General features: G+C 50.3%; 1 protein-coding gene across 4 annotated transcripts in view; it reads right to left on the reverse strand.

Moving 5' to 3' along the window:
• SCUBE1 (signal peptide, CUB domain and EGF like domain containing 1) overlaps positions 1-13708 on the reverse strand; it is a 131783-nt gene that overhangs the window by 96307 nt on the left and 21768 nt on the right. The window lies entirely within an intron of this gene.

Genomic DNA, 13708 nt, shown 5'->3' on the forward strand with positions numbered 1-13708 from the left:
GCACATTGTCTCCAGCTGTCCTCCGGGATGAGAGGGGGTGCCTTCAAAAGGGCCCAGGCAGCGTGACCCTTTCATCCTGCCAGGGAAGGCCCAGCCGCCACCCGGAGCATCTGGCACCTGCAGTGACTTCCTCCCACGGGCGCAGCTGGGCTCCTGGGCCCCGTCAGCCTCCAGGACCCCTCTCCTCTTCCTCCTGAGCCTCTGCTTGGCAGCCCGCAGGGTCACCTGCACATCTAACTTCCCTTCGGATCCGAATGGGCAGGGATCATGCCCGTTTTGCAGAGAACAAAATTGAGCCTGAGAAGGAGGTGGCATGTGTCCAAGGTCACAAAAGGAGTACGTGGCCCAGAGCTGGGACTGGAAGCGCTAAGGCCACATGGCCCCGTGTCAGTAGACAGGGACAAGCATCCGTGCAAGAGGATGGGGGGAGCTTTCTGACCCCGGGAGGGCGGGGAGCAGCGGCTCGTATGCGGCAGGAGCGCCGCGTGGAACGTGAGGCGTGGGCCCCGGCCAAGGGGCTTCACCCACGGCCCAGGGTCCAGCTCAGAAAGTCATCGGTTCTCTTTACAAAGTATGCTGGCTTCGCACACCAGCGGTAAGTGAGAATTAGGTAATTCACACCCGTCGAGCCCTCGGTCACGTGCCAGGCACCGTGCTACGTGCTGTACGAAGCTCGCCTCATTCCGTGTCCCCATCATCCCTGTGCAGCAAGCGGTCCTCGCAGCCCCGCCCTACCGATGAGGATACGGAGGCCCAGAGAAGTGACGTTACTTGCTCAAGGTCACAAAGCAAGTAAGTGACCGATCCGGGATTCAAAGCTAGGCAGGCTCACTCCCTATACTTCTTGAGGGCTGGGACCATGTCATCTACTTCCTGACAGTGAGCTCAGGACAGGTGCTCGTTGAGATCTCTACGAATCGAATCCAGCTTTCGCTGCCATCTAGGAGCTCCAGACTCTCATATACCGCCCCCCCCACCCCTGCCCCACCGCCCAGACCTGATTACTCCGCCGACTTCCGAACTCACACACCGTTTCCATCTGCACGGCTGTCGCGCGTCCCGGCTGAACGTGGCCAGACTGACCCTCAAGTCCGCCCCTCCCAGCTCCAGCCTGACCTGCCCCCCAGGCTTCCGCACCTGAGCCGCTGCCCGCAGTCGCCCACAGACTCCAGGCGGTTGGTGGTGGTTACGCTTTTTCCCCTCACCTCTCACGTCAAACCCATAAGCGATTCCTGTGGGCTCTGCTTTCAAAATGTGTTCTGAATTCAACCACCTCTCGTCACCCGCACCGCCGGCACCCTGGAGTGAGCCACCACCGTCTCAGACCCAGACGGCCACAGTGGTCTCTCCCTCTTCCTCCCTGGGACACATTTTCTACTTCGTAGCCAGAAAGCAAATCCCTTTAAGTTAACATGCCCATCAGATTATGTCAATCCCTAGCTAAAGTGTCCCATGGCTCCCAGCTAATTTAGAATAAAATCCCAAGGCCCTTCTAGAACCTATAAGGCCCTGCCTACCTCCTGAGCTCATCTCCGGTCCCTCTCCCTCACTCCCGGGCCTCCAGGCACATTGACCTGTTCCCAAACTCACCCAGCTTCTGCCCATTTCACTTGTCCTCTCCCTTCTGCTGGGTGGGAAGATCCTCCCTGTAATTTTCTAATGGTGGCTTCCTCCTCCTCACCGAGGCCCCCACCCCCATGTCCCCTCTGCTTGAATGTGGGGACAAGGCCTTTGTAACTGCCTTGACCAGCAGAATTTCACGGAAGTGCCCGCTGGGGCCAGACCGTCAAACTTCCATGCGCTCTCAGACCCAGCCGCCATGCTGCGAGGAAGGCCACCCCAACCCCTGTGGAGAGACCACACGCAGGGGCCGCCCCAAGTGTTCTGGCTGACGGCCAACGTCAACCACTAGACAGCGGCAAAGGAACCTCCAGAGGATTCTAGCCCAGCCACCGAGCCATCCTCAGCCTTCGTGACTTCCCAGCCGGGGCCCCAGACACCGTGGAGCAGACGAGCCGCCCCTGCTGTGCCCCATCTGAATTCCTGACCCAGAGGATCCAAAAGCCAAATTAAACGGTATTTTGTGCCACTAAGTGTGGGGTGGTTTTTCCACGCAGCAGCAGTAACTAGGATTCTACCCTATCCGGTGCATCATCTCTCTCCCCATCACCCTCTATCACGTTATTTTGTTTTATTATTTTCAGTGGAGCTGACCTGCCTGAAGTTACCTTACTGACTTACACGTTCGCCTGTTTGCTGTCCCCCACCCCCCACCCACCTATGCAGGTTCAACTGGATGTGGGTGATTCTCCTTCTGTTCACTGCTTACTGGTTTCTTCAGCACCCGAAACCATGTCTGGCACACGGCAGGTGCTCCGAACAATTTTCTGGAATAAACGAATGGACGAACACTAGGCGGAGGGCTTTGGGGTCCCTGCCCTCACGGCCTTCCACCTGCCATTACAGTCGAGAACGTTTCTTTCTTATGATCCCGGGAGTCCCGAGAGAGATGGCCCTTGATCTTTGCCATGAGCCCAGCATGGAGGTCCGCTGAGTGAGAGGGCCCAGGTTATAAGGCACTTTTGCAAATGTGTTTATTTTTTCATTCTGCAAATACTTTTCGCATGCCTGTGATCTGCCAGACACGGCACTGGGCCCCGAGGAGGAAGGTGGAGGGTTAGAGGAGACAGCTTCTGCTTTCCTGGGGAGAAGAGAGGACCCCAGCCCACAGCCACAGTGGCCACGTATACAGCGTGGTCACAGGACTTCAGAGCAAAGGCAGAGGCAGGCTGGGTCTTGGGTGACAAGAAGGACCACACCAGGAACCCGCTGCGGGAAGGGCCACAAGGGAGCAGCAGGGAGGTGCAGAAGGACGGCTGGGCCAGAGGGCGCAGGTTGGCACAGGTTGGCACAGGTGAGGGGTGAGGGGGAATGGCTGACAGGGCCCTGATGAGGGGCCTCATGGGCCAGTGAGCAGAGGCACTGGGTGCTACTGTGGAAGCCATGGGAAGCATGAGAGAAAGCTCTGGAAGAACAGGGCTCTGCACAGTCACACAGGCTAAGACAACATCCTGAGGGAAGCCCAAGGGGGACACGGGCCGCAGGCTCCTGCCTGGGCCAGGGGAGGCAGTACGGGCTTCGGGGGAGGAGGTGCCCTGGAAGCGAACTCTGGAGTCAGGGGTTCCTTCTTGCCGCCCAGCACGCCACCCACCGGCTGGGCTTGGCAGATGCTAGGATTTCTGGATGTCCTCAGTGACTCCCCAGCTCGCAGGGGGTGCATACCTATCAGCCCGCGGAAGGAAGCCCCTCCTTGAACCTGGCCAGCCTCCCAGAGCTGGTGCTGTTCGGGCACCAGGGGGGGGGCAAGGGGTGGTCGGTGACTTACAGGCCTGCGGGCTTGAGTGGCCAAATGGTCCCAGCTCTGCTGGGTGGCCTTGTGTGGGTCACTTTCCCTCCCTGAGCCTTGGTTTCGCCATTCATAAAAAGGGGATACTAATGGCTTCCGCTTGTGGATGCCACGAGGACCAAGTGACAGACGGGAACACCATATCCTGGACCACTCCGGGCGCGTGGTGGAGACTCATGCAGAGTTCCCTCATCCCGCCTAAGTGGAACTGCCTGCCTAGCACAAGGCTAGGCGTAGAGTAGGTGCTCAATAAGCATTAATGGGAAAGGAGTGATGTCGTTAATGATGCTTTTCTGCGGAACCCGGCTACAGATGGCTTGTGTTCAGCAGGGGAAAAAGTGCTGAGAAGCAAGTTCAAAACTCAAACTGTGAGCAACCTGAGAAACGTATTTTTCAGTAAGTCAAGGTAAAGACCGGGGTCAAAGAAAACATCTGGCTAAATGAACGAGTGGCTTTGGAGAAAAAGGGCCCTTGCTTTGCGGAGATGGGGAAAAATTATCCACTGCTGGTTTTAATTTAAGATGAAAAAAACATCTTATTCTATTAGCCTAAATATTGCTCTCATGTCCAACTGCATGGAGTTTGGAATAATATTTTTCAAACAGAACTACTGCTATTTCAAGTAATTACAATGCTAAAAGCAGGCATTTGGGGTTGAGCAAGGATCTCATCCTGGTTTCAAATCCCTCTGGTGTCATTTTCTGTTATATTTGAGAAATTCCTCAATAAAGATGTCAAATAGAGAGAGGGTTTTGCTCCCCAGAGGGCAGATTTGGCCACCCTCCCAGGCAAGCCATCTCCACAAAAAAAATAACCTCGTTTGCTCAAAAGAAAAGGTTCAACTGTGAAAACGCAGGCGAGAAAGGAACCCATAAGCCATCAGCCTCCTTTCTCCTAATGAAGTCAGAATGCTTTTCATACTCTGCTGATCAGGATTTAGTCCAGCCTTCATCCCCAAGGAGCTCAGTGGTGGTTGAGAGAGGAATGTTACGGCTGGACAAGACTCCTGACCCAGACTCCTACACACCAAAAAACAGGAGGTGCAAACCAGCCTGACTGTCCCTGACGGCCGACGGGCCGTGAGTGGGGCTCACGGTGACAGACTAGAGACGGTCAGGACTACGCAAGGCAGTGAGAACGGACAACCTTCCAACAACTCTGTCAGCCTCCAGGACCACTGAGCACCCACCGGGCGCAGGCCCTGTGCTGGCAGCTTCACCAGGAAGCACGAGCACAATTCCCACTGAGACCAAGCAGGTAATTAAATGCCTAAAGCTGCTGATTGTCAGCAACAGGGCACGGTGAGGACTGTAGCAAACAGGAAGTACACTCCCCCTCCAAAGAGGGCAGCCGCAGCACAGCATCCGGGCTTCGGCTCTGGCAATTCTCGAGTGACGTACGGGCAAATCTCGCCACGCTGAGACGTGGGCAAGAGATGTCCCTGTGCTGGGCCTCATGCTTTGGGGGGGGGGGGGTAGGGGGGGCGGTCCCTGCTCTGCCCCTCCTGTGGCTGCAGCCCTCCCTACGGAGTAAGGAGTCCAGAGGGGGTCATGTGCACCTGAACACACACACACCTTTCTAGACCACACTCTGGGTATTTGAGACCCTAAAATTCCCTGCCCAAATGGCCCCAAATCTTTTCTCAAAGGGACAGATGACACTTAGGACCAAGCAATGGAGAAAGGACAGGTGGTGTGGGAGCAAACGGCCAGAGCCTGAACATTCAGGTTAGCGTGTCTTCAGGCTCCCCGTGGTGTGGGGACGCAGCCAGCCATTCCACTGCCGCTCGATGACGTGAAGCTTCAAGGACTCCCGGATTCTAAACTCCAGTCTAGCCTTCCAAAGGTCATTAGGAAGGAGTATCGCTCAAGGCAGAAGAGAGGGATTATATTCCAGCTTTGAAGCTTTGTAACTTTTACATACATAGCCATGTGGCATCCAGGCCTCCGTCTGTATTCCTGCCCAAGCCCCACAGTGTCAGGGGCTGGGTGAATGTGGCCGAGCAGGAACGACGCTGGAAATTACGACTTTTATGGGACATTCTTTGACTTTTTAATTTTTATTAGGTTGATTGGTTTCTAAGTTTTTATTTTAATAACCTGGCGCTCACGACGGCAAGTGCACTCCTGAATCCCCCCCCCCCCCCCGTTTCACCCATCCCCTCCCCCCTCTGGTGGCCATCAGTTTGTTCTCTATAGTTGAGTCTGTTTCTTGCTTTCTCTCTCTCATTTCCCACCCCCCCTTTGCTCATTTGTTTTGTTTCTTAAATTGCACATATAAGTGAAATCATTTGGTATTTGTCCTTCTCTGACTGGCTTACTTCACTTAGCACAATTCTCTCTAGCTCCATCCATGTTGTTGCAAATGGCAGGATTTCATTCTTTTTAACGGCTGAATAATATTCCATTGTATATACATAATACATCTTCACCCATTCATCAATCGATGCACACTTGGGTTGCTTCCGTATCTTGGCTATTATAAACAATGCTGCTATAAACATAGGGGTGCTATAAACATTAGTGTTTCTGTATTTTTTGGGTAAATACTCGGTCTGATTGCTGGACTGTAGGGTAGTTCTATTTAAAACAATTCTTGTTTAACGTTTATTTATTTTTTGAGAGACAGAGAGACAGAACATGAGCAGGGGAGGGGTGGAGAGAGAGGGAGTGATAGATTCCGAAGCAGGTTCCAGGCTCTGAGCTGTCAGCACAAAGCCCAACACGGGGCTCGAACTCACGAACCGCGAGATCATGACCTGAGCCGAAGTCAGACGCTTCACTGACTGAGCCACCCAGGCGCCCCAGGGTAGTTCTATTTTTAACTTTTGGAAACTCCACACTGTTTTTCACAGTGGCTGCACCAGTTTGCACTCCCACCAACAGTGCATGAGGGTTCCTTTTTCTCCACATCCTCATCCAACACCTGTGGTTTCTTGTGTTTATGATTTTAGCCATCCAGACTGGTGTGAGTGTATCTCATTGTGGTTTTGATTTGCATTTCCCTGATGATGAGTGATGTTGAACTTCTTTTCATGTGTCTGCTGGCCATCTGGCTGTCTTCCTTGGGAAAGTGTCTATTCATGTCTTCTGTCCATTTTTTAATTGGATTGTTTGTTTTTTGGGTGTTGAGCTGTGTGAGTGCTTTATGTATTTTGGATACTAACCCTTTATCAAATATGTCATTTGCAAATATCTTCTCACATTCTGTAGGATGCCTTTTAGTTTTGTTGATTGTTTCCTTTGTTGGGCAGGAGCTTTCTATTTTCATGTAGTCCCAAGAGTTTGTATTTGCTTTTTTTTCCCCTTGCCCCAGGGGACCTATCTAGAAAACAGTTGCTACAGTTGCTACAGAGACATTATTGCCTGTGCTCTCTTCTAGGATTTTTATGGTTTCAGGTTTCACATTTAGGTCTTTAATCCATCCTGAATTTATTTTTGTGTATGGTGTAATAAAGTGGTCCGGTTTTCCCAACGCCATTTGTTGAAGAGATGGCCTTTTTCCCATTGGATATTCTTTCCTGTTTTATCAAAGATTAATTTGCCATATAATTGTGGGTTTGTTTCTGGGTTTTCTATTCTGTTCTATTGATCTATGTGTCTATTTTTGTGCCGGTCCCATACTGTTTTGATGACTACAGCTTTGTAATAACTTGAAGTCTGGAATTGTGATGCCTCCAGGTTTCCTTCTCTTTTTCAAGATTGCTTTGGCTACTTGGGGTCTTCTGTGGCACCATACGAATTTTAGGATTGTTTGTTCTAGTTCCTGTGAAAAATGTTATTGGTATTCTGACAGGCACTGCATTAAATCGATAGATTGCTTTGGGTAGTATAGCCATTTTGACAATATTTGTTCTTCCAACCCAGAAGGAGGAATGTCTTTCCATTCCATTGTGTCGTCTTCAATTCATTTCATCAGTGTTTTATAGTTTTCAGAGTACAGGTCTTTCACATCTTTGTTTAGGTTTATTCCTAGCTATCTTATTATTTTTGGTGCAACTGTAAACAGGATTGTTTTCTTAGTTTCTCTCTTTGCTGCTTCGTTATTAGTGTATTGAAATGCTATAGGCCTTTGTAGATTGATTTTGTATCCTGCAATGCTACTGAATTTGTTGATCAGTTCTAGCAGTTTTTTGGTGGAGCCTTTAGGGTTTTCTGTCTCTTGTATCATGTCATCTGTGAATAGTGATTTGGATTCGGAGTCCTTTTATATCTTTTTCTTGTCTGATTGCTGTAGCCAGGGCTTCCAGTGCTATGTCTAATAAAAGTGGTGACAGTGGACATCCCTGTCTTGTTCCTGATCTTAGGGGAAAGGCTCTCAGTTCTTCCCCACTGAGGATGATGTTAGCTGTGGGTTTTTCATATATCACCTTTATTATGATTTTTTTTTTAATTTTTGAGAGAGAGAGAGAGAGAGAGAGAGAGAGAGCGCGCAAGCAGGAGAGGGGCAGCGAGAGAGAGGGAGACACAGAATCTGAAGCAGGCTCCAGGCTCTGAGTTGTCAGCACAGAGCCAAGATGTGGGGCTCGAACTCATGAACCATGAGATCATGACCTGAGTCAAAGTTGGATACTTAATTGACTGAGCCACCCCAGGTACCTCTGGCCTATATTATGTTGAAGTATGTTTCCTCTAAACTTTTGTTGAGGGTTTTTATCATGAATGGATGTTGTACTTTGTCAAATGCTTTTTCTGTGCCTACTGAAATGAGATGGTTCTTATACTCTCTTATTGACATGATGTATCATGTTGATTGATTTATGAATTTTTTTTAAAGCAGTGCCTTTTTAAAATGTTTGTTTATTTTGAGAGAGAAAGAAAGAGAGAGAGAGAGAGAGAGATGAGCAGGGAAGGGCAAAGAGAGAAGGAGAGAGAGAATCCCAAGTCGCTTAACTGACAGAGACACCTAGGCACCCTGATTTATGAATACTGAGCCACTCTTGCAACTCAGGAATAAATCCCACTTGATCACGGCGAATGCTTTTTTCTTTTTTTTAATGTCATATTGGACTTGGTTTGCCAGTATTTTGATGAGGATTTTTACATCTATGTTCATCAGAGATGTTGGCCTGCTGTCCTCTTTTCTTGTGTGGTGTCTTTACATGGTTTTGGTGTTAGGGTAATGCTGGTCTCATAGAATGAATTTGGAAGTTTTCCTTCCTCTTCTATTTTTTGGAATAGTTTTGAGAGGAACAGGTATTAACTCTTCTTTAAATGTTGGGTAGAATTTGCCTGTGAAGCCATCTGGCCCTGGACTTTTGTCTATTGGCTGTTTTGTGATTATTGAATCGATTTCATTGCTGGTAATGGGTCTGTTCACATTTTCTATTTCTTCCTGCTCTCATTTTCATTAGGTTCTACGTTTCTAGGAATTTATCCATTTCTTCCAGATTGTCCAATTTGTCGTAATATTCTCTTATAATTGTTTGTATTTCTGTGGTGTTTGTTATTTCTCCTTTTTATTTGTGATTTATTTAGTTCCTTTCTCTTTTTCTCTTGATAAGTGTGGCTACAGGTTTATCAATTTTTACTATTTTTTCAAAGAACCAGCTCCTGGTTTCATTGATACGTTCTGAGTTTTTTTTTTAGCTTCTATTTCATTTATTTCTGCTCTAATCTTCATTATTCTCTTCCTTCTGCTGGTTTTGTTTTTATTTGTTGTTCTTTTTCTAGCTCCTTTAGGTGTAAGGTTAGGTTGTTTGAGATTTTTCTTGCTTCTTGAGGTAGACCACCTGTATTGCTATAAACTTCTCTCTTAGAACTTTCACTGCATCCCAAAGGTTTTGAACGGTTGTTGTTGTTTTTTTTAATGTTTATTTATTTTTGAGAGAGAGAGAGAGAACATGAGCAGGGGAGGGGCAGAGAGAGGGAGACATAAAATCCGAAGCAGGTTCCAGGCTGTGAGCTGTCAGCACAGAGCCTGACGTGGGGCTTGAACTCACAGACTGCAAGATCGTGACCTGAGCCGAAGTCAGGTGCTTAACCGACTGAGCCACCCAGACACCCCTGAACTGTTGTGTTTTCATCTTCATTTGTTTCCATGTACTTTTTCATTTCTTTTTTTATTTCCTGGTTGACCCATTCATTGTTTAGTAGCATTTTATTTAATGTCCAAGTACTTGTGGTCTTTTCAGAATTTGCTCTCGTGGTTGACTTCTAGTCTCATAGTGTTGTGGTCGGAAAACACGCATGGTATGACTTCCATCTTTTAGAATCTGTTGAGGCTTGTTCTGTGGCCTGATGTGTGATCTATTCTGTGACATCCCTTGATTTCTTTTCAAGTTTTTTTTATGTTTTATTTTTTATAGTTGAGAGAGAGACAGAGAGCGCGTAGGGGAGGGGCAGAGAGACAGGAACAGAATCCGAAGCAGGCCCCAGGCTCCGAGCTGTCAGCACAGAGCCGGACGCAGGGCTCGAACTCACGAACCACGAGATCGTGACCTGAGCCGAAGTCGGACGCTTAACCGACTGAGCCCCCTAGGGACCCCGACAGCCCTCGTTTTTTAAACATTCACAAGCCATTGACTGATGATGGCGACAGTGGTGATTACAAAACCACTGGGAGGACGGACCAAACGTGCTTGCAGGCTGGATGGCGACTGCGGGCTGCCGGTTTGAAACCTCCACCGTGCCATGACAACAGCATGCAGCACCTGTGCAAAGTGTGACATCTGTACATGCAGCTCTCCGTATGTGCTTTTGCACGTGACTGTCACGGTGACCCTCTGAGATGGGGACCTACGTTGTCGTTAGGGGAATGGGGCTTGCAGGGTTTGAGGAGCTGGTCCTAAACCGTTGACTCTTGAGCGGTGGTTCCGGAACTTGAGCCTGCATCTTCCAACTCCAAGCCCAGCTTCCTCTTATAGCGTTCTGTGTTTCAGCCAACGTTCATCCCGACACACACCAGACACTTAACCCTCACGGCATGTTACGGATGAGGGATTTGAGGCTCTATGAGGTCACGTGATCGGTGTGGGATACAGCCGGTTGGAACCAAGGTCTGACTTCTCTAGAGCCAGAGTTTTGTCTTGAGAAGGAAAAAGCCCAAACAAAAACAAGTCTGTTGGGAAGGTTCCGCCCTCAGCCAGAAGGAGAGGAGCCACAGAGAGAGCCTTTTCTCGGTTGCCATATGTATGAGTTAGAGCCGTACGAAGGTGCAATCTGTGCTCGGAGGTGGGGGCGGGGGGAGTCTTACCAGTTCTTGAAATTAACCAGCATGAAGAGAATATGTTGTAAAAATAAAAATAAACCCACCCAGACTTTGCCGTTAGACGGGAGGCACTGGGCGAACGTGCCGTCGTCCAGAACCAGGCTATTTACAGACACATGGTCCCGCGCAGGTGCGAGCGCCGTGACCAGGAGGGGAGCCCCACGGGTCAGACACAGCCCAGGGAGTGCGTGTGGCTGGCTCTGGCCTCCACGGGCCCACCTCAATGAATCTCTTTCTGAAAGTCGGTCAGCGGATCGACGCCCGTGACGTCTGGAGTCCTCGGTGACAGGCACTCTGCTAGACGCTCTATAGCCACGATCCCGTTCACTCCTTACAAGACGGGGACTACGGATCCCATTTTACGGGTGAGGAAACTGAGGCAGGGGGGCGACGTGGCTGGCCAAAGGGCACACGGCTGGTAACTGGCAGAGCCAGGATCTGAGCCCGGAACTGGCGGTCCCCGAGGTCCGTCACCTTGGCCACAGGGTGCTGTTCCCTGTTGTCTCGCAGAGATATCAGCTCTGCTTTCCCGGACTAGTCAATTAACGAAACCAGCCTGACTGTCATCTGAGAAAGTGGCAGACGACTGGTAAAAGTAAGGGCTTATGCTTTGGGAGGATTGAACGAGACAGCACTCGGATGGTACTTAACTCGGGGTCTGGCACAATAAACGTCCTACAGGACAGCCCCGGTCTTTCCGATCTAACCGAATGCCCTGCCTACCTCTGCAGCCTTCTGACGTGCTTGCCACCCACCCTGAGCCCAGCTGCCACCCCCCCCCCCCCTCCCGCCCTCTGCCCAGGCTGGGCCCTTGTCCCAGCAAGTGGCCTTCTAACCTCTGCAGGACCCGCTTGAGGAGTCACCCTGTGTCCAACCCCACCCTCGCCTGATGCAGGGGAGGCTCCTCACAGGCCCCATCTGGGCTTCAACGGCCCGCTGTCCAGACTTCCACTTCGGCACTTACTTTGGGTGTAATTACGTGTTCACAGATCTGTTTCCCATAACAAGTTTGTCTGAGATCCAGCAGGCATTAAACAGAAACAGGCAGGGAAATCTACAGCTAATACACCACGGAGAGGAAAAGTTCCAGGGCACCGGGGACGCCACACTTCCTGTGCCATGCATCACCACGCCCGCTGGCACAGGGGAAGGTCGGCTGGGCCCTTTCATCGAGTTCTGCATCGAAAGCCAAAAAAACATCCAAATGACCCTCTGACCCAGTGGTTCCGTTCCTGGGAAGACTTGTTAAAGGCAACAATTAAACAAATAAGAAAAAAAAAATTTCTTTCTTTCCTTATCTTGAGAGAGCGAGCGCGCGAGCAAGCCCCTAGCCGGGGAGGGGCAGAGGGAAGGAGAGACAGAACCCTAAGCGGGCTCCGCATTGTTAGTGCAGAGCCTGACGTGGGGCTTGAACTTGCGAACCGTGAGATCATGACCTGAGCCGAGACCGAGAGTGGGATGCTAAACTGACCGAGCCGCCCAGGCGCCCAAGAAAATATAAATTTAAGCCCAGAATCACCTCCAGCCTCGGTTGCTGAAAACAAGCAAATGAAATAAGCAAACGATCTTATTTGCCAAGCATAAAAGGGAGGTTGAGTCACCCAGAGGAATGGTAATGCCTGCTTGTTGATTATCTGCACGTGCTAAACGCCGATCACTCCACTTCACCGTGTCATTTCGTCCTTGCACACAACCTGCATAATTGTCCCTATTTCACAGTGGGGAAGACTGAGGCTCAGAGGTTGTGACGATAGTGACAGCGACTAGAATGGAGAACTCCGTGCCGGGCATGCTTCTCAGCATCAGGACATCATGTCAGCTCCTGCTCACCAGGGTCTGTGAGGAAGCCGCCCTTTGGAACCCCCGCCACCAACAAGGGACCGAGACCCAGAGACAGTAATAATGTATCCACAGCCACGCTCCCGTCAAGTTCATGGTCTTACTTCCTCAGCTCTAGCCATTGTGCCCTGTGTCACTCCAGCGGCCAGTCGCAGAAGAGGGCCTGGGGGACAGGTACCTCTGCTTTGAGACCCTGTGCTTCCTGCCACGATGGTGTTCCTGCTGCAGACCGCAAGCCACCTCTGTGATGGGTTGAATTATGTCCCCCAAAAGATGCTGAAGTCCTAAAGACCAGCATCTATGGAACCGTAATGGAGATAGGGTCTTTGCAGATGAGGTCATGGGAATATGACTGTGTCCGTATAAAGCAGGGAGGTTTGGACACAGAGACACGCATGGAACAGAGGCAATGTGCAAACACAGGGAGACTGTGACTGACTAGCACAGAATGCCCGAAGCGACCAGAAGCTAGGAGAGAGGCCTGGAGCAGATTCTCCTCGGAAGCCCTCAGAAGGAATCAACTCTGCTGACAGCCTGACTTCAGACTCCTGGCCTCCAGCCTGCGAGAGAACACGTTTCTGTCGTCTCGGCCACTCAGCGTGGCACATCGTTATGGCAGCCCCGGGTTATTAGTCAACTTAGCAGATTATGAGGCAACCACAAAATGGTGAGCACAGGGGCCAGGCTGAGAGTACCCGAGGTGCACATGATGTTAAAGGGGCCACCTGACTGCCACCACAGGAAATCACAGCTGGGTGCAGAGAAGGCGGCAAGCAAACGCACCAGCGCGACTAAGCCATTTTCCAATTCTTTCTGTTCTCTTTCATCTTCCCAATTTTATTGTATTACTCTTATAACTGGCTTAAACGTATGCGTTTGAACCAGGAGAATCTGGAGATACAGAAGAATTCCTTGTTACGGGCTGAACTGTGTTCCCCAAATCCACATGTCGGAGCCCTAACCCCCTAGTGCCTCAGAACGTGACCTATCTGGAGACACAGCCTTTAAAGTGGTAATTGAGTTACAAATGGGTTGTGAAGACAGGCCCCACTCCAGGAAGACCGGTGCCCTTATAAGAGGAGGTGAGGACACACACAGAAAAAGGAGAGACACAGAGAGACAGAAACCAGCGACGTGTATGCAGAGATGACCGTGTGAACACAAGCAAGAAGGTGGCCGTCTGCAAGCCAAGGAGAGAGGCCTCAGAAAACCCAACCCCGCCAACATCTTGACCTCGGACTTCCAACCTCCGGG

Source organism: Panthera leo, chromosome B4 (assembly GCF_018350215.1).
Source record: "Panthera leo isolate Ple1 chromosome B4, P.leo_Ple1_pat1.1, whole genome shotgun sequence".
Taxonomy (NCBI): domain Eukaryota; kingdom Metazoa; phylum Chordata; class Mammalia; order Carnivora; family Felidae; genus Panthera; species Panthera leo.